Source organism: Haematobia irritans, chromosome 2 (assembly GCF_050003625.1).
Source record: "Haematobia irritans isolate KBUSLIRL chromosome 2, ASM5000362v1, whole genome shotgun sequence".
Lineage (NCBI taxonomy): Eukaryota > Metazoa > Arthropoda > Insecta > Diptera > Muscidae > Haematobia > Haematobia irritans.
In genome coordinates, this window is record NC_134398.1 from 136,852,543 (window position 1) to 136,877,095 (window position 24,553).

A 24,553-nucleotide genomic window follows, 5' to 3' on the forward strand; every position below is an offset into this window, starting at 1 on the left:
GTATCCAACAACCATGCAGTAATTGGTTCCTCTCAGTCCATAATAATATATAGCTCCCATATAAACCGATCCCCAGATTTTACCTCCGGTGCCTTTTGGAGAAGTAAAATTCAGACGATCTGGTTGAAATTTGGCACGTGGTGGTAGTATATGATATTTAACAACCATGTGAGTTGAAATTTGTGGATGAAAGTCTTTCGTAGAAGTTACTACGCAATCCATGGTGGAGGGTACATAAGATTCGGCCTGGCCGAACTTACGGCCGTATATACTTGTTTTACTTGTTTTATCCTTTTGTAGTTAATTTAATGAACATACGTATAAAATTATTAAAGTCTGGGAATCTTTTTCAAACATAATGTATCTATGAATTAAAAAAAAAAGTTCAATTATCTTTAGTGACCTACAGGGTTCACTTTTTTGAGCGTACATTTTCTTTCATGAGTTCACTTTTTTTTTTGATGCATATATTTGTAGCCATTTCTTCAAATCTTATACAGCCTTAAAATTTTAAAATTTAACAAATCTTTATAAACCAAAATGTGTGAATTATGACAAACGACAAGAAATGACAAATATCATCGCTACATTAACAATAATATAACAAAATAAAATACATAGTACATAAGAAACGGATACAATAAATGATGAAACGTAGACGAACTCAACAGACAGTTGTACAGACAGACGTTAAAATGTAAAAAAGAAACAAATTCATAATTGTATTGTCCGGGTAAGGTGAAAAAGACGCACCTCAAAAAGGCGATTTACTTGACTTGTTGTCATAATAATCAAAAACGTCGAGAATGACTGGGGCGATGGAGGCGAGTCATCAAGCTATGATTTGGATGATTGCAAAACAGCGATCCAAATTATCAACAAAACCAATTTTCTCATGAATAAAATATGAGTTTTTTTTTTAATTTCCCATAATATTCTCTTCGTCTTAATTTTCGGGTGGAAGACAACTGGGGGTAAAGGCAAATATTTAATAATTTGTTCATTTCATAAAAAAAATCAAACAAACAAATAAATGTAAAGAATGTTCCAGGTTCTAAAAAAGCGTGAAATGATTGTCATTGAAGTGTATCATCATGGATTTATGGTGATTTTTTTGTACACTTAACACTCATGTACACACATGAGTTTAGCATTGAAGAATATGGATATTTCACGAGGGTTAATTAAATTCCATGAGAATTTCGAGAATTTGATATGAGAATTTTTAGAAGACAAAAACTCTAGACTTAAAATTTAAATCGGCTAACGCCGTGAAACGAAATACAATTAAGTACAAAAATATTAGAAATATAAATCTAGATCCATTTCATTGCAAAAAGTGAATTTATGATTTATAAATTCATGTATTGCAGGTATGGGTACTTTTAAAATTTTTTGCTATTTGGCAGTGGCGATTGCACAAGGATATTGGCTAGATTTTTCCAAGATAGTTGGCCAATTTTGGGGTTTGTGATAATATTGGCCACATCGAGCGACATTTACATTAGCCAGAGCCTTGTCTAAATCTTATCCGATTCTTTGGAAAGTCTGGGGAAATCTTGTGCCATTTTTGACTAAATCGGAAGAATATATGGCGCTTTATCTAAATCTGAACCGATTTGTATAAAATTCGACACAACTAGATAGAATGCTAAATCTTTTTCTGCACTGAAAAAAATATTGTCGTGAGGTCAAAGATTTCATGTCTTTAAAATACGAATGCAAATTTTGCTTAGCATAGAAAACGCATTTCTCAAATATAAAGTTTTTTTCCTTGTCCAAAAGTCGATTAACTTTTCAATGAAGTCGTATTGTCCTTATAATTAAGTGGTTTGACTTAAAAAGGGGTATCATAACATGAAAGAAAAACTGTTTGGGTTAAGGTCAACTTGACTTTAATAATTCAGAAAAATTCTTTAAATTTATTGAAATTGTCTTTAAACTTGTTGTCTTTTTGCATCTTGACTACAAAGCAAAAAATCGTTCAAATATAGGACATGGTTTTCAACACTTTATTTTAAAGACGCTTTTTACTTGAAACATAGCACAATTTCTACTGGAAGTCGAGTCTTAATTTAAAAAATAAAGTTGTCGTTAACTCGTTTTTAAAGTACTTTGATAGCATATGAAGAAACAAAGCTGAAAAAGCGAAAAATTAAAATTTGCTTCCTAGAAGCAAGTACACAAAACCCAAACTTAAAAGAGAATTGTGTCTTAAAAGTATCCTTACTTGTATTCTCAACATCTTTGGCTCGGAATCAATACCAGATTTTTTAAAGTAAAGACAAAATCTTTGGAACCGGGCATGCTTTTTTTCAGTGTGTGTAAAATTGTAGTAAAATCTTATTGAAATGGGAGTAAAATATGAAATTTTCTACCATATTTCCCCAAATCAGGCATAGGTATATGCACTGAAAAAAAGCATGCCCGGTTCCAAAGATTTTGTCTTTACTTTAAAAATTTTGGTATTGATTCGGAGCCAAAGAAGCGGATAATACAAGTAAGGATACTTTTAAGACACAATTCTCTTTTAAATTTAGTTTTGTGTTCTTGCTTCTAGGAAGCAAATTTTAATTTTTCTAGGAAGCAAATTTTAATTTTTCGTATTTCAGCTTTTTTTCTTCATATAGCTGAGTACTATGTTCACTTTTCAAGCTGAAACCCAGCTTGTTTTATTTGCAAACAATTCCTTGGATCTTTTCCATCCTATATTTGGCAAGACTTGATCAAAATATAATCGTCTTCATAAATATATTTGTACTTTTAATTTAGTGTTTTGGTGAAAAAGCCGAACATAGTACTCACCTTATGCTATCAAAGTCCTTTAAAAACGAGTTAACGACAACTTTATTTTCCAACTTCAGACTCAACTTCCAGTAGAAGTTATGCTAACATATGTTTATAGTAAAATACGTCTTTATAATAAAGTGTTGAAAACATGTCCTATTTTTAAATGATTTTTTGCTTTGTAGTCAAGATGCAAAAAGACAACAAATTTAAAGACAATTTCATTAATTTAAAGTCAAGTTGACCTTTCCCCAAAAAAATTGTCTTTCATGTTATGATACCCATTTTTAAGTCAAATCACTTAATTATAAGAACAATATGAATTCATAGAAAAGTTTATCGACTTTTTGACAAAAAAAAAAAACTTTATATTAGAGAAATGAGTCTTCTATGCTCAGCCAAATTTGCATTAGTATTTTAAGGACATGAAATCTTTGGCCTCACGACAATATTTTTTTTACAGTGTGGGAGCTATATCCAAATCGTAACCAATTTGAACTAAATTTAGTACACATTTCTAAAATCTTAATTCTACTCGTAGTGCAAAAGTTGTATGAATCTAAATCTGGCGAAAGATATATTTGGGAGATATATCTAAATCTAATCCGATTTCACTCTGACTTCTGGGACCATTGAAGTGCATATCGGGCGAAAGATAAATATCTAAATCTGAAACGATTTGACTGATATTTTGCAAGTTTTCCAAGAGTCACAAATTATTTGGATATACGGAATTTGAAGAAGGTCGGTTGATAAACATGCGAATTATGAGCATTTCAGTGATAAAAATATATGACAACTATATCTAAATCTGAATCGATTTTTCAATAGCGATTGTGTCTAAGCGGAAATAAGACCGTATGCCAAATTAGAGGATAGTCGGCCCTAACCTAAACGATATACTAAACGATGGGTCTGAGACTGGTCGTTGTTGGCGTTACATATACTCTGGAAAAAAGTTTACTTATATCCAAAGTTTTTGACCTTACCTTTAGGATTTTGGTATTGATTCCAAGCCAAAGATGCGGCTTCTTTAAAATAAAAATATCTTTAACAACTTATCTGGCTTTAAATATAAGATCAATAAATTTGGATACAAATCTCATTTATGGAATTTTTTGTTCTCCTTTTGCGGTGTATAAATAAAACTATTCACGTACAAACAAACTTTAAAATCCAAATTATAACAGATACTTGAAAGTAAAAATGTTTTCTTAATTCAAAAAAAAAACTTTAAAGCAAAGATGCTAAATCTTCAACATAAATCTTAGCCTATATTTGAAGCGTTTTCATCTTAAATCTAAAGATTCAATATTTCAGTTAATTTAAGGACGATTTCTTTAAATCAAAAATGTGTTTCTTTACTTTAAGGAATTTTTATACCCTCCACCATAGGATGGAGGTATATTAACTTTGTCATTCCGTTTGTAACACATCGAAATATTGCTCTAAGACCCCATAAAGTATATATATTCTGGGTCGTGGTGAAATTTTGAGTCGATCTGAGCATGTCCGTTCGTCATTCTGTTGAAATCACGCTAACTTCCGAACGAAACAAGCTATCGACTTGAACTTGGCACAAGTAGTTGTTATTGATGTAAGTATAGCCCCAAATAAACCGATCCCCAGATTTGGCTTGCGGAGCCTCTAAGAGAAGCAAACTTCAACCGATCCGGCTGAAATTTGGTACATGGTGTTAGTATGTGGTCTCTAACAACCGTGCAAAAATTGGTTCACATCGGTCAATAATTATATAGCCCCCATATAAACCGATCCCCCGATTTGGTTTGCGGATCCTCTAAAAGAAGCAACTTTCATCAGATCCGGCTGAAATTTGGTACATGGTGTTAGAATATGGTATCTAATGACCATGCAGGAATTGGTCCATATCGGTCCATAACTATATATAGCCCCCATATAAACCAGTCACCAGATTTGACCTCCGGAGCATCTTGGAAGACCAAAATTAATCCAATTCAGTTGAAATTTGGTACATGGTGTAAGAATATGGTCTCTAATGACCATGCAGGAATTGGTCCATATCGGTCCATAATTATATATAGCCTCCATATAAACCGATCACCAGATTTGACCTCCGGAGTCTCTTGGAAGAGGTGGGTGAATTCTATTCAATGTCTCAAGAATATTCTTGGCGGTCACGGTGAAAGTCAATCACCCAAAACAGGAATATGGGAATCGTTAATCGAGCAGAGTAATATTTGTGATAGGCCAATTTTATTTTTAAATTAAATTAATAATAAATAAATGTTGGGTTATAGTAGTGCAGCTTTATATTTGAGGCTCAGTTTTCATTCCAATGTTATGGTGCTATTCTCTGAATGCGTCCCATTCATTATTTAAGGGGGACATAAAACTTTAACGATCAGAGACAAATTTCGGCATGCATCATTTAATAAAGAATATGAAATCTTTTATAGGATGATTTAATCAGAACTAAGTTAATATTTCAAATATTCCACTTATTTTCTTCTTTTAAAGATTGCACGAGAACCAGTCCCATTGACCAATACTAATTGCTTTGTAAATCCAGCTTTGAATTTAAAGAGCAATGATGAGGTTCCAGCATCACGAAATCCCTTTGAAATTCAAAGGGAGACCATTCCTATAATGCCTTGTAAACTTAAAATTGGTTTACCATTTGTTCCCAATGTTGGTTGTCGCATTGATTTTAAGGATATGTCAATGTCCCAGATTACACCAACCAAACTTTTGGCAGAAAAGCTTGTCTTTTCTCCTGTGGTTAAAAGTAAAACATCTGGGCTCTATTGGAGAAGAAACCATGGTTATAGGAAAAGAACTGGATCGTTATCAACTAGAGTTGGAGAACAGCATTAATGAGGCGAAACAACGTAAGAACGGAGAAACTTCACCATTGAAAGAAACATATGAAATAAATGTAGAACAAAAAATTTCCATAACTCACACGCTCACCGAAATAAAGGAAGATGTTGAAACTGAAATGGTCGAAGAGGAAATAGTAGAGAAAACCACACAACAACACACTGAAATAGAAGTCAATCGTGAGCCAAGGACAATAGAAAAAGTTGGACAATCCGTTGACACAAACAATCCTTTTAATAACGCAGAAAATCTCGCTCCAGAGATTTCAACAATTACAAGTAACAATCCATTTATTGACACCGAGGATGATGCTCTAACAAAACCGGACGATTTGGATGAACTTTATGGTCCCGATAGTGATGTCGAAGCTGCCGATGAATCATTCGACTTTAAAGCACCAGCTCCTTTTGTTAGAGCTTATACTAAACCTGCTACTCCAAAACTAAGAGTAAGCAAGGAGTCATTGGAGAAAAAAGACAATCATGAGGAAGAGACAACACGAAAATCCATGAACGTTAAAAATATGATACGCAAATCCATAAGAAAATTAATGCATCCAAATGCCAGCTCTCAACACAAACAGGATCATTGTGGTGAGACTCCAGAAGAGGAAGCAAAACATACCCTTGGACTAATCAACACTATACGACAAAGTCTTCGCCGGAAGCCTCCTAGACATTTATTAGAAGAGGAGGAAGCATTCCATATAAACGAATGTGAATTATCCATATTGGATGGTAGTGAAAGGACAATGAAATTAAAATCCGATTCATCGCAGACTGAATATGTCAAAATTGAGGATTTGACCAACGAGAAGACACATAATATACGAAACAGCATTAGGCGATCCACCCGGGATATGGGTCATCATTTAATGAAGACAGTATTCCATCTGATTCAGTTGAAATTTGGTACGTGATCCAACAATCATGCAGGAATTGGTTCATATCAGTCCATAATTATATATAGCCCCCATATAAACCGATCCCAAGATTTTACCTCCGGTGCCTTTTGGAGAAGCAAAATTCATCCGATCTGGTTGAAATTTGGTACGTGGTGGTAGTATATGATATTTAACAACCATGCCAAAAGTGGTCCATATCAGTCCATAATCATATATAGCCCCCATATAAACCGATCCCGAGATTTGGTTTTGGAGCCTCTTAGAGGCTCGTCCGGGTCAGTTGAAATTTGGTACCATGTGCTAGTATATGGCCGTTAACAACCATGCCTAACTAGGTCCATTTCGGTCTATAGTTATATATAGCCCTCAGATAAATCGATCACCAATCACCATTGGCGGAGCTAGAAATTTTCTCTGGGGGGGGCTATGCCCCCCCCAGACACCCTTCACAATTTTGTCGAAATTTCCGAAGCGATAAATTACGCCTATTGATAAAACTATACATCCACAATTTTATTGCGGTGTTAAAGGCAATATGCAGCAAAATCAATCAAAAACAAAAAAAAACTCAATCACAAAAATTAGTTGTATCAATTAATTTTTTAATTGGCTTTGATGATTGATACTATCATTTTTTTATTGAATACATTTCAATTAAAAACAAGTAAGTAAAGTCTAAAGTCGGGCGGAACCGACTATATTATACCTTTCAACACTATGTAGACAAACATTTGTGTTACCATCTCAACTACTTAAAATTTGCTGGGAGCTATACAAGGTTTGCATTTCCAGATACAAATACTTTTAATGGAAACAATTTTTTGTACTTCTACAAAAACTCTAGAATTAAAATTTAAATCGGCTAACGCCCTGGGATGATACACAATGTTAGTAAAAAATATGGGAAATATGAAGCGAGAGAAATTTTAATGCAATTGTACAAAAGAGATTTATGATTTTTCAGGCGATACATATGTATTCGAGATATAGGACAATTAGAGTAATATTTACAATTTTTGCTACTCAGCAGTGGCGATTTTACAAGGATATTGGTTAGATCTCGCCAAGATATGTGTAGGGCGACTTGGAGCCTTATTTAAAACTCATCCGTTCTGTGGAAATTTTGGCATTGCAGTGTGTAGGATATGGCTAAGATATGGGGAAATCATCACAGAATTTTGTGTAAACTGTGAGAATTTTGGCCATATTTGTATTCTCTGTGGAAACTATCCAGTCAATTGGAGGAAAATCCCATTGAAAATGGGTCTAAAATATGAAACAGTCGACCATATTTCCCCAACTCTGGTGTACGTATATATGGGAGCTATATACAACCTGAACCAATTTTGACTTAATTTGGCATGCATAGTTAGAATAATAATTCTGCTATCTATGCGAAATTTCACGTAAATGGGAGTATAACTTTGGGCCCCCTGGTCATATGAGTGCAAATCGGACGGGAGATATATATGGGAGCCATATCTAAATCTGAATCGATTTCAACCAAATTTGGCACAATTACCTATACTACTAAACGTACTCCTTGTGCGAAATTTGAAGCAAATCACGGCAAAACCCTGGATTTTGAGGCCATATAAGTTCAAATCGGACGAAAGATATATATGGGAGCTATATCTAAATGTGAACCGATTTCAATCAAGTGTACCAAGCATTGGTAGAATGCCAATTCTACCCTCTGTGCAAAATTTCATGAAGATCGGTAGTAAACTTTGGGCTCTGTGGTCATATGAGTCTAAATCGGACGAAAGATATATATGGTAGCTATATCTAAATCTGAACCGATTTGGCTGATATTTTGCAAGATTTGCGAGATTCATTAAATATTTGGATGTACAGTATTTCAAGAAAATCGGTTGATAAACACGCTAACTATGACCACATCGTAGATAATTATATATGGCAGCTATATCTAAATCTGAACCGATTTTTTTCCAAAACCAATAGCAATTGTCTCTGTCTCAAGAAACGGCCCTATGCCAAATTTGAGGACGATCGGACTTAAATTGCGAGCTGTACTTTGTGCACAAAATAACATATACAGACAGACGGACGGACAGACAGACAGACAGACGGACATCGCTAAATCGACTCAGATTTTAATTCTTACCCGATCGGTATACTAAAAGATGGGTTTATGACCACTATTTCTTGGCGTTATATACAAATGCACAAACTTATTATACCCTGTACCACAGTCAGGGTTGGCCTGTCACAAACTGTAACTTTTGCGACATACATTTGCGACGGTATAATACGTATGTCGCAAAAGTCGTAAACCTACTGTAAAAACCTAATTTTGAATAGAAGAAATCCTGAACATTTTTTAATTTAGTTTGACAGCATTCGCTGTGAGTTTCTGCAGAAATTTGTGAAAGTTTTCCCACGGTCAAGCCTATTTTCTTAGGTGGTATCGAAATTCCCGTTGGTGAGTGTGCAAAATACCTTGGGGTTATATTGGACAGGAGACTGAACTTAAAGCTAAGAAAGGATGAGAAAATCCACGGTTACCCTGTACTCGTGCAAAAGCCAATAGGGAATTGAAACCGAAATTTGTGAACATTCCTAAGAATTGAAACTTCTTCGCGCATACCATCGTCTTGCATATCATCGAATTCGCTGCCTAGCTGATGCGACTAAAGTATTTTGAGTTTGCGACTTTTGTTACTTTTTCTACATTTACGACGTGTATGTGACGTTTACAACTTTGCGACAGTCGCAAACCTAAAAAAATTTGATACAGACCATCTCTGACCACAGTAGTGGTGAAGGGTATAATTAATTAGATCAATTAATTTCATGGTTGAAGACAAAAAATATTTTATTGTGTGTGGGAGCCGGTTCCACGACACCGCTATAAATAATCAAATAGCAACTTACCATTATTTAATATAACAAAAAATAAAAGCATTGCTTTAAGTATGTGTTTGAAAAATATTTTATTTAAAATGTGTGTTTTAAAACAGGACTAGAAATCATAAAGCAAAACATAAACTTAACATATTCATCGTGTATAAAAAATACTAAGAATAAAAAATTAAATAAAAGGCAAAAAATAAATTGAATACTATAAAACGTCTATCTTCGATTAGTTTTTAAAAATTCTGTGAGAACAGAATACAACGAAGCAACTGTTGAGAGCAGCGGTGCCAACTCTGTGGATTTTTCGTGATTTTGACGATTTTAGATGGTAAATTGGGCATGTGACGATTCATGATTTTAATCAACGTAGTTATAAATTGACTATTTTTGAAAATGTGCGTCTCAAGTTTCCTTTTAGTGTTTTTATTACGTGTTTTTAGTTGTAATGTAAATATCAATACTAAAAAATATGCTTAACATACTCTCTCTGCCACAATCTTAATTGGATTAAACACATCGCAAAGCTTGAATTAAAATATAAAACAACTGTAGCTTTGATTATTCTGGGGGGGGCAAGAACTATTCTGGGGGGGGCATAGCCCCCCCCAGCACCCCCCTAGCTACGCCAATGCCAATCACACAAAAATTGTTCCAATTGTATATAGCCCCCATATAGGCGACCCCCATATTTCACTTCTGGCTCTCTACGTATTGTCTAATACATACCACGTATGGACTAACTCACAATTTAGAAAACGATGTTAAGAAATTTTAAGATACCACAACCCAAGTAATTCGATTGTGGATGACAGTCTTTCGTAGAAGTTTCTACGCAATCCATGGTGGAGAGTACATAAGATTCGGCTTATGGCCGTATATACTTGTTTCTTCTAAAAAAAGCATACTTCTTTAATGAGGGACGCAAATTTCCAAAATTTGTGTCCTAAATTTAACAAAAAAAATATTGAAGCAAAGATTATAAATGTTATTTTAATTAAAATTTCATTGTTTTAAAGAAATTTGTCTTTAATATTTTGTAAATAGCGCATCCTAAAATTTAAGTTGCGTAGTTTTTAATATTTTTAAATATTTTTTCAGTGTACAAATACACAAACTTATTATACCCTGGACCAGAGTAGTGGTGAAGAGCATAAAAAATTTGGAATATTTTGCCAAATAAATAATCTATATAATTTTTTATAATTCTTTTTTCATTTCAAAAATTCGCATTTTTCTATCATGGATTCAGTATGTTTTCGACAGAATGTAAATAGTTTGTACCATTTTTATACCCCAATTTTATACTGTGGTACAGGGTATAATAAATTTGTGCATTTGTATGTAACGCCAAGAAAGAAAAGTTTGAGACCCATCATTTAATATACAGATCGTCTTAGAATTAAATTCTGAGTCGATTTAGCGATGTCCGTCTGCCTGTCTGTCTGTATATGTAATTTTGTGTGAAAAGTACAGCTCGCAGTTCAACTCCGATCATCCTCAAATTTGGCACAGAGTTTTACTTTGGCTTAAAGACAATCGCTATTAATTTGGAAAAAATCGGTTCAGATTTAGTTATAGCTGCCATATATATTTATCACCGATCTGGTCATAATTGACGTATTTATGAACGTATTTTCCTAAAATTTCGTACAGCCAAATGTTTTGGGGCTTTCGTAATATGTGCAAAATATCAACCAAATTGGTTCAGATTTAGATATATCTCCCATACACATCTTTCGTTCGATTTGCACTTATATCATCTCAAATATGGCCTCAAAAACCAGAGTTTTACCATGATTTACTTCAAGGGGTACATTTGATAGTATAAATAAGTGTGCCAAATTTGGTTGAAATCGGTTCAGATTTAGATATATCTCTCATATATATCTTTCTTACGATTTGCATTTACGTCATATTTTGCAGAGATAGCAGAATTATTATTCCAACTACACCGAAAGAATTTTCTTCGTAAAAAGAACGAAAAATTTCGTTAAAATTATGAAATTTGTCATTGTTTTACGGCCAAAGAAACTTTTCATTTAAAGTACGAAATATTTCGTACTTTTTACGAAGAAAATTTCTTCCAAATTTTTCGTAGTTTGTAAGAAAAAAATTCGTACTTTTTATGAAAAATCTTCGTACTTTGTATGAAATAATTTCGTTCTTTTTATGAAAATGTCTCGTAGTTTTTATGAAAAATTTTCGTAATTTTTATGAAACAATTTCGTTCTTTTTATGAAAATGTTTCGTACTTTTTATGAAAAACTTTCGTAATTTTTTCAAAAATGTTCGAACTTTTAGAAAAAAATGTTATAGTCGAAAGTGCATTTGGTAACAAGTGTGAAAAATGTCATCACTACTTTACGTCTTAACTTTTTGAATAATTTTTAGTTTTATTGCTTCACTTTTATTCATAGCGCGCTATCACCCAAATGAGAAGTAACATAGACATGCATAAAAAAGTTGAATAAAGAAATGCACTCAAGCACATTATCATTATCCGTTTCGTTGCGAACGGAAATTTTACAACTTCTTCAATGAATGTTAGGTTAGGTTAGGTTAGGTTAGGTGGCAGCCCGATGTATCAGGCTCACTTAGACTATTCAGTCCATTGTGATACCACATTGGTGAACTTCTCTCTAATCATTGAGTGCTGCCCGATTCCATGTTAAGCTCAATGACAAGGGACCTCGTTTTTATAGCCGAGTCCGAACGGCGTTCCACATTGCAGTGAAACCACTTAGAGAAGCTTCGAAACCCTCAGAAATGTCACCAGCTTTACTGAGGTGGGATAATCCACCGCTGAAAAACTTTTTGCTGTTCGGTCGAAGCAGGAATCGAACCCACGACCTTGTGTATGCAAGGCGGGCATGCTAACCATTGCACCACGGTGGCTCCCAATGAAACTTCTTCGTTATTTTAAAGAAAATGTTTCGTACTTTTTATGAAGAAATTTTAACGCAGAATGTTTCGTAATATATTCATAGATTCGTAAATACTTCTTCACAAAAATCATAAAATTTGAAGAAAGTTTCGTTAAAAGTACGATGAAAAATTAATGTAGAATATTTCGTGGACGTTTCGTATATTCGTAAAATGTTCTTCGTAAAATTTACGAAAATGGTGTATGCATGTCAAATTTGGTCAAAATCGGTTGAGATTTAGATATAGCTCCCATATATATGTACGTCAGAGTTGGGGAAATATCGTAGAATGTCTCAGCTATTTGGTGTGCAGCCGATGTCTGTCTAGTGGGACAACTGCTATTGCAGCTTATTATACCACCCTCATGTGATGAAAATACCTGATCCGAAACAATTTAAAATTGTTTGGACATTTATTGATCAGGTTAAATATTGAATTAATGAAAAATACCAAATCCGGTTCCAAAGAAAGCAAGGTTCGTTCAATCCAAATACGTATAAAAGAATTAAAACGAGGTACGTGGAACATACCATGAGTTACGGGGTTTGGTCGGTCATATATGGCACGATCCGCTATGGTTGATTTAATTTCCTAAAAAAATAACAAATGCTAAGAACAGGCACAGCCTTTTCTTAAGACATGTTCTTTCTTTTAATTTGACCCTCTTTTTTAATAAAAAGCAATCAATTGTGAAATTTTATGTAAAACAGCAATGCCACAACCCAAGAAACCACCATACGAGCTTCTTTACCGGAATGGTTGACAGAGACAGATCACCCAACCTCTAAACCACCACCACCCCAATTCACCAGACAATCCAAAAAAACATGATAAGTGTGCTCTGTGTAATTGCCAGTGGATCGATCGATCACACCTTAAAATTTCATTGAACTAAAAGTTGGAAATTTTTTTTCTTCTAATTGTCCGATTTACTTATATGGCAGGCAGTCTTATATCGCACCACACAACTGAAAATTAAGGAGTAACCTATGTCCCCAAGAAATCAACATAGCTATCACCACTGTTACTACCTTAATTCTAATTTCTGTTACGTTTCAGTGGAATTTAATTGAGAGCTTGTTCGCATATTCACCTTAATTTAAGCGGCACTGGCGGTGAGGACGCAAGCAATTTTACAAATCAACCATGCAGAGTCTAAGACGGACGGGCGGACATACGCTGGATTTGCTAAAGAACTTGAACATTGAGTGCCATGCGCATGGTGCGTTAGTGAAGCGAGACAAGTGTTTAGTCACCATGCCACCGCAGGTAATCAAATCAATTCTGTCTCCCCTATCCCATTTAGAATTTTGTTATTCTTAAATTCGTTACGGCTGCTCCTTTAAATTGTCTTGGATGGTTTGATTGTTGTTCCCCCTCTTCAATATAAGCTAAAGTAATCGGAAGAGTCGTAATAAATCCACATTTAAACGTAGATTTTTTTCGTCGTTTTTATGGAGCTATGATATGCAAAAAGAAATTAAATTTTCAATCTTTTAATTGACCCATGTACAGTGTTCTAGCCGCACATCCATTTACATTTTAGGTAGGGTTAGACGTTGAAGTTTTACACGCAAAAAATAATTCTTTCCTCCCAAACGAAATTTTAGACAAACAAAGTTCGTTCCTCATTTGCTTTTCGCTGTAAGAAGGTGTATTTGAAGAAAAGTATATACTTTTTGTAATAAACGTTTATTATTTTCCAGGATATAAAAACAATTTCATAAAGACAAACTCAAAAAAAAAAAACATTGTTTTCTTGCTAATTGCATTTTTCCTCACATCTTTCTCACATCCACGATGTTTTTTAGTTCTTAACACCTTTTCCTGTAATATCAACAATGTAGAAGAAATTATACGATTTTATAAATTTTTAAAATTTTTTTTACCTTTCGCCTGGACGGAGAATCGAACCGCGAACCATGCACTTTGTAAGCCAACACACTAACCACTGACCTATGTACCTGTTATGGTCATCAATAGATTAATATCCATATAAGTTATATTTATATAGCATAGCTTGCGGCGCCCACGAACCGAATAAACAAAGTTTATTTAACAAAAACAAACATTTAGTTTGGCACCGTGGAGCAGTGGTTGCTACGTATGACTTGCATGCCAAGGGTCGCGGGTTCGATCCCTGCTTCGACCAAAGTTTTTTTTTTGTTTTTTATACCCTCCACCATAGGATGGGGGGTATATTAACTTTGTCATTCCGTTTGTAACACATCGAAATATTGCTCTAAGACCCCATAAAGTATATATATTCTGGGTCGTGGTGAAATTCTGAGTCGATCTGAGCATGTCTGTCCGTCCGTCCGTCCGTCTGTTGAAATCACGCTAACTTCCGAACGAAACAAGCTATCGACTTGATACTTGGCAGAACTAGTTGTTATTGATGTAGGTCGGACGGTATTGAAAATGGGCCATATCGGTCCACTTTTACGTATAGCCCCCATATAAACAAATATTGGTCCACATCGGTCCATAACTACATATAGCCCCCATATAAACCGATCCCCCGATTTGGCTTGCGAGGCCTCTAAGAGAAGCGAATTTCATCCGATCCGGCTGAAATTTGGTACATGGTGTTAGTTATGGTCTCTAACAACCATGCAAAAATTGGTCCACATCGGTCCATTATTATATATAGCCCCCATATAAACCGATCCCCCGATTTGGATTGCGAGGCCTCTAAGAGAAGCAAATTTCATCCGATCTGGCTGAAATTTGGTGCATGGTGTTAGTATATGGTCTCTAATAACCATGCAAAAATTGGTCCACATCGGTGCATAATTATATATAGCCCCCATATAAACCGATCCCCCGATTTGGCTTGCGAGGCCTCTAAGAGAAGCAAATTTCATCCGATCCGGCTGAAATTTGGTACATGGTGTTAGTATATGGTCTCTAACAACCATGCAAAAATTGGTCCACATCGGTCCCATATAAACCGATCACCAGATTTGACCTCCGGAGCCTCTTGGAAGACCAAAATTCATCTGATTCAGTTGAAATTTGGTACGTGGTGTTAATATATGGCCTCAAACTCCCATGCAAAAATTGGTTGAAATCGGTCCATAATTATATATAGCCCCCATATAAACCGATCCCCAGATTTGACCTCCGGAGCCTTTTGAAAGAGCAAAATTCATCCGATTCGGTTGAAATTTGGTACGTGATGTTAGTATATGGTATCCAACAACCATGCAGGAATTGGTTCATATCAGTCCATAATTATATATAGCACCCATATAAACCTATCCCCAGATTTGACCTCCGGTGCCTTTTGGAGAAGCAAAATTCATCCGATCTGGTTGAAATTTTGTACGTGGTGGTAGTATATGATATTTAACAACCATGCCAAAATTGGTCCATATCAGTCCATAATCATATATAGCCCCCATATAAACCGATCCCGACATTTGGTTTTGGAGCCTCTTGGAGGAGCAAATTTCATCCGAGTCAGTTGAAATTTGGTACATTGTGCTAGTATATGGCCGTTAACAACCATGCCTAACTAGGTCCATATCGGTCTATAGTTATATGTAACCCTCAGATAAATCGATCCCCAATCACACAAAAATTGGTCCATATCAATAATTGTATATAGCCCCCATATAAGCGACCCCCATATTTTAATTCTGGCTCCCTACGTACCGTGCAAAAGTCAATATCGATTCGTAATTATTTGTAGACTTACCTACACATACTTTTTTTTGTCTAATGTATACCACGTATGGACTAACACACAATTTAGAAAACAATTTAAGATACCACAACCCAAGTAATTCGATTGTGGATGACAGTCTTTCGTAGAAGTTTCTACGCAATCCATGGTGGAGGGTACATAAGATTCGGCCTGGCCGAACTTACGGCCGTTTATACTTGTTTTTTTTTTTTACATATATTAAAGATATGTTCGAAAGATTCCGAAAAAATGTTCAACATTACATTCTAGTATATTAAATTTTTGAACTGTAAAATGTGTCATATTTAAGACCTAAAGTCAGAAAAGAACAGTATTTAATATAAACGAAATGGACTGTGTTGTTGTTTCAAAAATAACTTTATTGAAAAAAATAAAAATTTTGTAACAAACGAATTTTTTTGGTGATAAAAGTTTACATTTTTCGAAGCAATTCAAAAAACTCTAACAAAAGAAAAACGTTTTCGGTACTCGTTTTCCAAACGTTTTTTTCTTTGCGTGTAGTTGTCCAGTAAAAGTGTAGCTAAAAGAGCTATGAAAATGTTCTTTGTGGATTCGGAAATCGTGCAAAATTTGATCAGAAGCAATTTTGTTATACAAATAAAATATTGACAAAATTTTCTATAGAAATAAAATTTTGAAAACATTTTCTATAGAAAAAAAAAATTGACAAAATTTGCTATAGAAATAAATTTTGACGAAATTTTCTATAGAAATGAAAATTTGGTAAAATTTTCTATAGAAATAAACTTTAGACAAAATTTTCCATAGAAATAAACTTTTGGCAAAATTTTCTATTAAAATAAACTTTTGACAAAATTTTCTATAGAAATAAACTTTTGACAAAATTTTCCATAGAAATAAAATTTTCACAAAATTAGACATATAAAATAAATATATAAAATATATAAAGTAAATATATATAAAATAAATATAAATATTTTGACAAAATTGCTAAAGAGATACAAATTTTACAAAATTTTCTATAGAAATAAAATTCTGAGAAATTTTTCTGTAGAAATAAAATTTTGAGAAACTTTTCTATAGAAATAAAATTTTGAAAAAGTTTTCTCTATATATACAATTTTGAGAAACATTTCTATAGAAATAAAATTTTGAGAAAATTTTCTGTAGATATACAATTTTGAGAAACTTTTCTATAGAAATAAAATTTTGAGAAAATTTTCTATAGAGTATGGGTTATGGGTTCAGATTGAACCCATAATAACTTTGCTGGAAGGTAGATGTACCAGACAATGCACCACAGTAGTACGCTTATGTCCTATATTCCTATAAACATTTTTGTTTGATAAGCTTATTGGATTAAAATTTTCTATACAAATAGAATTTTAATACACTTTTTTAAAGAAATAAAATTTTCACAAAATGTACTACAGAAATAACTTTTTTACAAAATTTGCCATAGAGATAAAATTTTGTCAAAATTATTTATAGAAATACATGTTTCCCAAAATTGCTATAGAAAGAAATTTTCTATAGAATTAAATTTTGACAAAATTTTTATAGAAATAAAAATTTGAGAATATTGTCTATGGAAAACAATTTTGACAAAATTTGACAATTTCGACAAAACTTGCTATAGAAATAAAATTTTTACGAAATTTTCTTTAGAAATTAAATTTTGACAAAATGTTCTATAAAAATAAAATTTTGAAAAAAGTTTCTATGGTAATAAAATTTTAACAAAGTTTTCTATAGGAATGAAATTTTGACAAAATTTTCTACAGAAATAAAATTTTCACAAAAAATTTCTACAGAAATAAAATTTTAACAAAATTTTCTAAAAAAATAAAATTTTGAAAAAAGTTTCTATACAAATAAAATTTTGACAAAGTTTTCTATAGAAATAAAATTTAGACAAAATTTACTAAAGAAATAAAATTTTCACAAAATTTTCTACAGAAATAAAATGTTGACAAAATTTTCTATAGAAATGAAATTTTGACAAAATTTTTTATATAAATAACATTTTGACAAAATTTTCTAGAGAAATACAATTGGATAATTCGTGTTTAACAGACATTAATATCGCCTGAAGAAAAAAAGGTGAAAAAACTAACAAAATCTAAATTGCGAGTTGTCAGAATCCAAATTGAACCCATAATAGCTTTGCTGGATGGTGGACATGCCAGACAATATACCAGAGAAGTACACCATATATTCCAATAACAATATTTGTTTGATAAGTTTTTATACCCTGCGCCTCACTGTGAACACCCAGAAGGAGACGAGATAGACACATGGTGTCTTTGGCAAAAATTCTCAGTGTGGACTCCTGAGTCTATATAGCCATGTCCGTCTGTCCGTGAACACATTTTTGTAATCAAAGTCTAGGTCGCAGTTTTAGTCCAGACTTCAAATTTGACACAAGTTTATGTTTTGGCTCAGAATAGAACCCTATTGATTTTGGAAGAAATCGGTTCAGATTTAGATATATCTCCCATATATATATTTCGCTCGATATGGACTTATATGGCCCCAGAAACCACAGTTTTAACCTAATTTGCTTAAAACTTTGCACAAGAAGAACAATTCGATCTATAGTCAAGTGTGCCGAATTTTATTGAAATCGGTTCAGATTTAGATATAGCTCCCATATATATCGTTCGCCCGATTTACACTCATTTGACCACAGAGGCCAATCTTTTACTCCGATTTAATTGAAATTTTGCACAGGAAGTAGAATTAGCATTATAGCTATGCGTGCCAAATTTGGTTGAAATCGGTTCAGATTTATATATAGCTCCCATATATAGCTTTCGCCCGATTTACACTCATATGACCACAGAGGCTAATTTTTTGCTCCGATTTAGTTGAAATTTTGCACAGGGAGTAGAATTAGCATTGCAGCTATGCGTGCCAAATTTGGTTGAAATCGGTTTAGATTTATATATAGCTCCCATATATATCTCTCATATATAGCTTTCGCCCGATTTACACTCATATGACCACAGAGGCCAATTTTTAACTCCGATTTAGTTGAAATTTTGCACAGGGAGTAGAATTAGCATTTTAGCTATGCATGCCAAATTTGGTTGAAATCGGTTCAGATTTAGATATAGCTCCCACATACATGTTTTTCTGATTTCGACAAAAAAGGTCAAAAACATTTTCTTTGTAAAATCGCCACTGGTTAGTCGAAAAGTTGTAAAAATGACTCTAATTTTCCTAAACTTCTAATACATATATATCGAGCGATAAATCATAAATAAACTTTTGCGAAGTTTCCTTAAAATTGCTTCAGATTTAAATGTTTCCGATATATTTTTACTGACCCAATACATTCGACGGATGTGATATGGTATCGAAATTTTAGATCTACAAAGTGGTGCAGGGTTTAATATAGTCGGCCCCGCCCGACTTTAAACTTTTCTTACTAGTTTTGTAATAAAATTCTTTAGTTCCTTTCTTCAAGCTTTACCACTGTGCAAATGTCACACAAGTCACTCAGTATGAGTGACAGAGTATGTGTGTGGTTCCATTGTACATAATACACGTAACGTATGTAGCGTATGTAGATTCTAATCATTTAAATCGCTAGTGTGGCATCTCATTTGTTTTTCTCATTTGGAGTTCTGTTCCTTTGTAAAACCTCAAAAGTTGAATTGGAAGAACACCAGTAGTAGTGGCACAGTACTGGCAACTTCATGGGGTTCCATATATGGTCAGGCTTGATTGAAGGTGCACCTTCGTTACGCCTGGTGAGTGATGATCATCACAAAACACAATCGCAACAAATGATCAGCAGAAAAAAGGCAACAATTTGTATCTGCATAAGAGGTAAACATATTAGAGTGGGTCATACAACTCACAAGTGTATATGTAAATCAATTGCTATAGTTTATATATATGTTTAAGTTTGGCCAGACCGAATCTTAAGTACCCTCCACTATGGTTCGCGTAGAAACTTTTACACGAAAAAATTATATGTTTGACACTCCAATTTTTAGCAGTAAGACATGTTTGGGACATATATTCCAGCAAAAAAAATTTGAAGTTCTTCTAAAGGCACAACTTTAAAAGCGCTTCCAGAAATGCCGCCCTAAAGATGTTTTTTTATTTTAACTATACAGGACGTTATTTTGATTCAATTTTTTAAAACTCGCTTTTCTCATATTTTTAATAAGAAATTTTAAATTATTTTGTTTCAAATAGGCTAAAAAGAGAGTAAGAATTAATAAAGTGGTACAAATTATTAAATTTTGTCGAAAAAAAAAATTCTAACTACATTTTAGAAAAATTGCAAATTTTTGAAAATATTTGAGGTCAAACGCATTAGACAAGCGTTTATTAAAAATCATAAAAAAATATTTATTTGGCAAAATACTACACAATTTTATAATTCACATCCAAAACATTGAATTGGGATCACAACATAAGAAGTGATGCAAATTCAGTGCAACGGCTGTTGAAATGGTGGACATCCGTCCTATGACAAGCCCATGTTAAAATCATAGCTTTTGCGCCAATTTTGCACCACTTCCGAATCCAAAAAGAACATTTCCACAGCTTTTTTGGCGACGCTTTTGGGACATCACATTTTCTTAAATAAATATCTCTGGATGCAAACATATATTAGTTTGGAATTTTCGTATAAACATATATGAGTTTAGAAATGTCAGATAGTGCAAGAGAGATAAACATGGCGATAGAGATGATAACGAAAGACATCAACGTAACACAGTGAGAAGATTAAATGAGAATGGTGCTCTGCTTGAGAGACATATTTTTGTATGTTGATAAATAAGCTTGAATACATCAAAATCAAAAATTTTAATTGCTTTAATTTAAACATTATATAATTTACACATTAAATTGTACATTCGGAGCCTTAAAAAATATGCTTAGGGTGAAACATAAAATATGTTTGCACAGTACAAAAAATTTTTTGTAAAAACAAGTATGTACCCTCCACCATGGATTGCGTAGAAACTTCTACGAAAGACTGTCATCCACAATCGAATTACTTGACTTGCGGTAACACTTGCCGATGGCAAGGTATCTTAAAACTTCCTAACATCGTCCACCAAATTACAAGGTAGTCCATACATAGTATATATTAAACTAAAAAAGGCCGATTAAATACGTATATAATTAAGTTTAAAGTTTCTATAGAAATAAAGTTTTGACAACATTTTCTATAGAAATAAAATTTGGAAAAAATTTCTATAGAAATAAAATTTTGACTAAGTTTTCTATAGAAATAAAATTTTGACAAAATTTTCTATAAAAATAAAATTTGTACAAAATTTTCTATAGAAATAAAATTTTTACAAAATTTTCTAAAGAAATAAAATTTTTACAAAATTTTCTATAAATATAAAATTTTACAAAATTTTCTATAGAAATAAAATTTTTATAAAATTTTTTACAGAAGTAAAATTTTAACAAAATTTTCTATAGAAATAAAATTTAAAAAAAAATTTCTAAAGAAAGAAAATTTTGACAAAATTTTCTATATAAATAAAATTTTGACAAAATTTTCTATAGAAATAACATTTTGACAATGTTTTCTATAAAAATAAAATTTTGGTAGATTATTTATGGCTCGAGTGGCAACCATGAATATGAACCGATATGGACCAATTTTTGTGTGATTGGGGATCGGCTATAAATAACTATGGACCGATATGGACCAATTTTGGCATGGCCTTATACTAACACCATGTTGCAAATTTCAACCGGATGAATTTTGCTCCTCCAAGAGGCTCCGGAGATCAAATCTGGGGAACGGTTTATATTGGGGCTATATATAATTATGGACCGGATCGGATGAAATTTGCTTCTCTTAGAGGTTCCGCAAGCCAACTCGGGCGATCGGGGGCTATATGTAATTATGAACCGATGTGGACCAATTTTTGCATGGTTGTTAGAGACCATATACTAACACTATGTACCAAATTTCAGCCGGATCGGATGAAATTTGCTTCTCTTATAGCAATCGCAAGCCAAATTTGGGGGTCCGTTTATATGGGGGCTATACGTAAAAGTGGACCGATATGGCCCATTTGCAATATCATCCGACCTACATCAATAACAACTACTTGTGCCAAGTTTCAAGTCGATAGCTTGTTTCGTTCGGAAGTTAGCGTGATTTCAACAGATGGACGGACGGACGGACATGCTCAGATCGACTCAGAATTTCACCACGACCAAGAATATATATATACTTTATGGGGTCTTAGAGTAATATTTCGATGTGTTACAAACGGAATGACAAAGTTAATATACCCCCATCCTATGGTGGAGGGTCTAAAAAGTGTTGTTCCACCAAGACAACGCACCGTGCCACAAGTCATTGAGAACGATGGCAAAAAATGCATGAATTGGGCTTCGAATTGCTTCCCCACCCACCGTATTCTCCAGATCTGGCCCCAGCGACTTTTTCTTGTTTTCATACCTAAAAAGGATAATCGCAGGGAAAATATTTGGCTGCAATGAAGAGGTGATCGCCGAAACTGAGGCCTATTTTGAGGCAAAACCGAAGGAATACTACCAAAATGGTCGTTATAATCGTTGTATCGCCCTTGAAGGGAACTATGTTGAATAATGAAAACGAATTTTGACAAAAAAATGTGTTTTTTTTTTTTGTTAGACCGGGGACTTATCACCCAACCTGTTATTGACGTCAGGTACCAAATTTCAACCGGATCGGATGAAGTTAGCTAATTCAAGATGATCCATAAGCCATATCTAGGGGTCGGTTTATATGGGGCTATACCGGAACGTGGTCTGATATGGCCAATTGACAATACCGTCCGATCTACATGAATAACAACTATTTATGCCAAGTTTCAAGTCGATAGTTTTTCCGTTGAGAAGTTAGCGTGATTTTAACAGACGGACGGACGGACATAGTTAGGTCGATTCAAAATTTCACCACGACCCAGAATATATACGTTTTATGGTCTCTAAGGCCAATATTTCGAAGTGTTTCAAACAAAATGACAAAGTTAGAGTATAGGGGTATACTATGATGAAGGGTATAAAAATCATTAAATTTAAGGACGATTTAAATAATATTGAAGCTTTTCTCAATTATTGTAAGACAAGTTGTCCTGAGTTCAACAGAGTTTTCTATTATTTTAAGATACCCACTTTTAAGAAGAATTGTCGGCCTAATTGTATCGATTTGATTAATATTTTATTTTGCCCATATTAATGTTCTCTCTCACACACGTACTCGTATTTATGAGGATGCACATGACCATTAAATTTCTTGATTCATATATCGCAACGGCATCACCATTGCAGACAGACGAAAAAGCACTAACGCTTCAAAAGAATAATGAACAACTTGTTATGCCAAAAAAAAAAACAAAGTTTTAAAAATTGTATTTTCTTACCGTTTTGCATCGTGCGTTTGTTTGCCTCTTTTTTATTATGGATCGAAAAGTGTTTTTCAAAATTGTCATAATTTTGGCATATCGCACAAAAACAAAAACAAAAAAAAAACAACACAACAAACAATTCAAATTACAGAAAATCCCAAATGGCATTTTTCATGATATGGTTGGCGGTGTGGTTAAATATGATTTCTGTCCAAGAACAATCTGTCCATAAATTATGAAATGTTCTTTTTAATTTATAACGGATTTTTTGTTTTGAGGGGGCCATTTCGGAGCTATTCTTTGGGGGATTTTGTTGGCGTTCGTGTTTGCATTTTGCTTTTTTTTTTTTGCTGCTGTCGTCTTCATGCCAAATTTTATTTATTTTTATTATCTTTAGCGTCAAAGAGAGGCCAAACATAGGCGCCTGTCGTTGTCTATTTGAATATTGGCGATCAAGTGCCATTCATTACCTTTGGGCTATGTTTTTGGCGGCCTATTTGAAAGCCATCCACAGATGCGAGCTCATAGAGAATCGCGACATACTCAGCTCAACGTTATTTGCCAATCTGTTTGGTGACAGCGGCGACGACGGCGGCGCTAATATTGCTATTGCCTCTGCCATCGTTATGGACGATGATTAAATGCTTGTCGCTTTTTTTGTTTTTCTCCGGCGTCGTGTCTACTTTATGGTGGCCATGGGATGAATTTTGAACTTTTTAGAAATCCGATATTCATATGAATGGAAAATTGTTCATGCAATGAGAAAATTGAATATGTGACCTGTTTTTTTCTTTGGACCCAAAGAGATTTCAAATGATGATTAATAGCAGAATGGTGGTATAAAACTTAATATGGAATTTTGTTAAATTCTCATCGCGGTTGCGACGGTTGGTAGATTTTTTACTGTAAATTGGCAGAATTCTTGACGTTTATGTACTTTTGTATTATTCAAAATATTATTCTTCGACAAAGAGATACTACATTAATATTTGGCAAAATCCGGTACAGAGTAATCGGGAAGATGCCGACTATTCCATATTTATTTATACTGCAATTTCCGCAATATTAATATGGGAGATTTAAAAGAAATGATCACCTCAAACATGTTTCAAGAGCAAAATGTTATTTTTTTAT

The 24,553-nt window shown here is 33.6% G+C and overlaps 1 pseudogene; it reads left to right on the forward strand.

The window, feature by feature from the left end:
- Nucleotides 1–806: 806 nt before the first annotated feature.
- Nucleotides 807–24,060, forward strand: LOC142225079 (uncharacterized; annotated as a pseudogene).
- The last annotated feature ends 493 nt before the right edge of the window (nucleotides 24,061–24,553 follow it).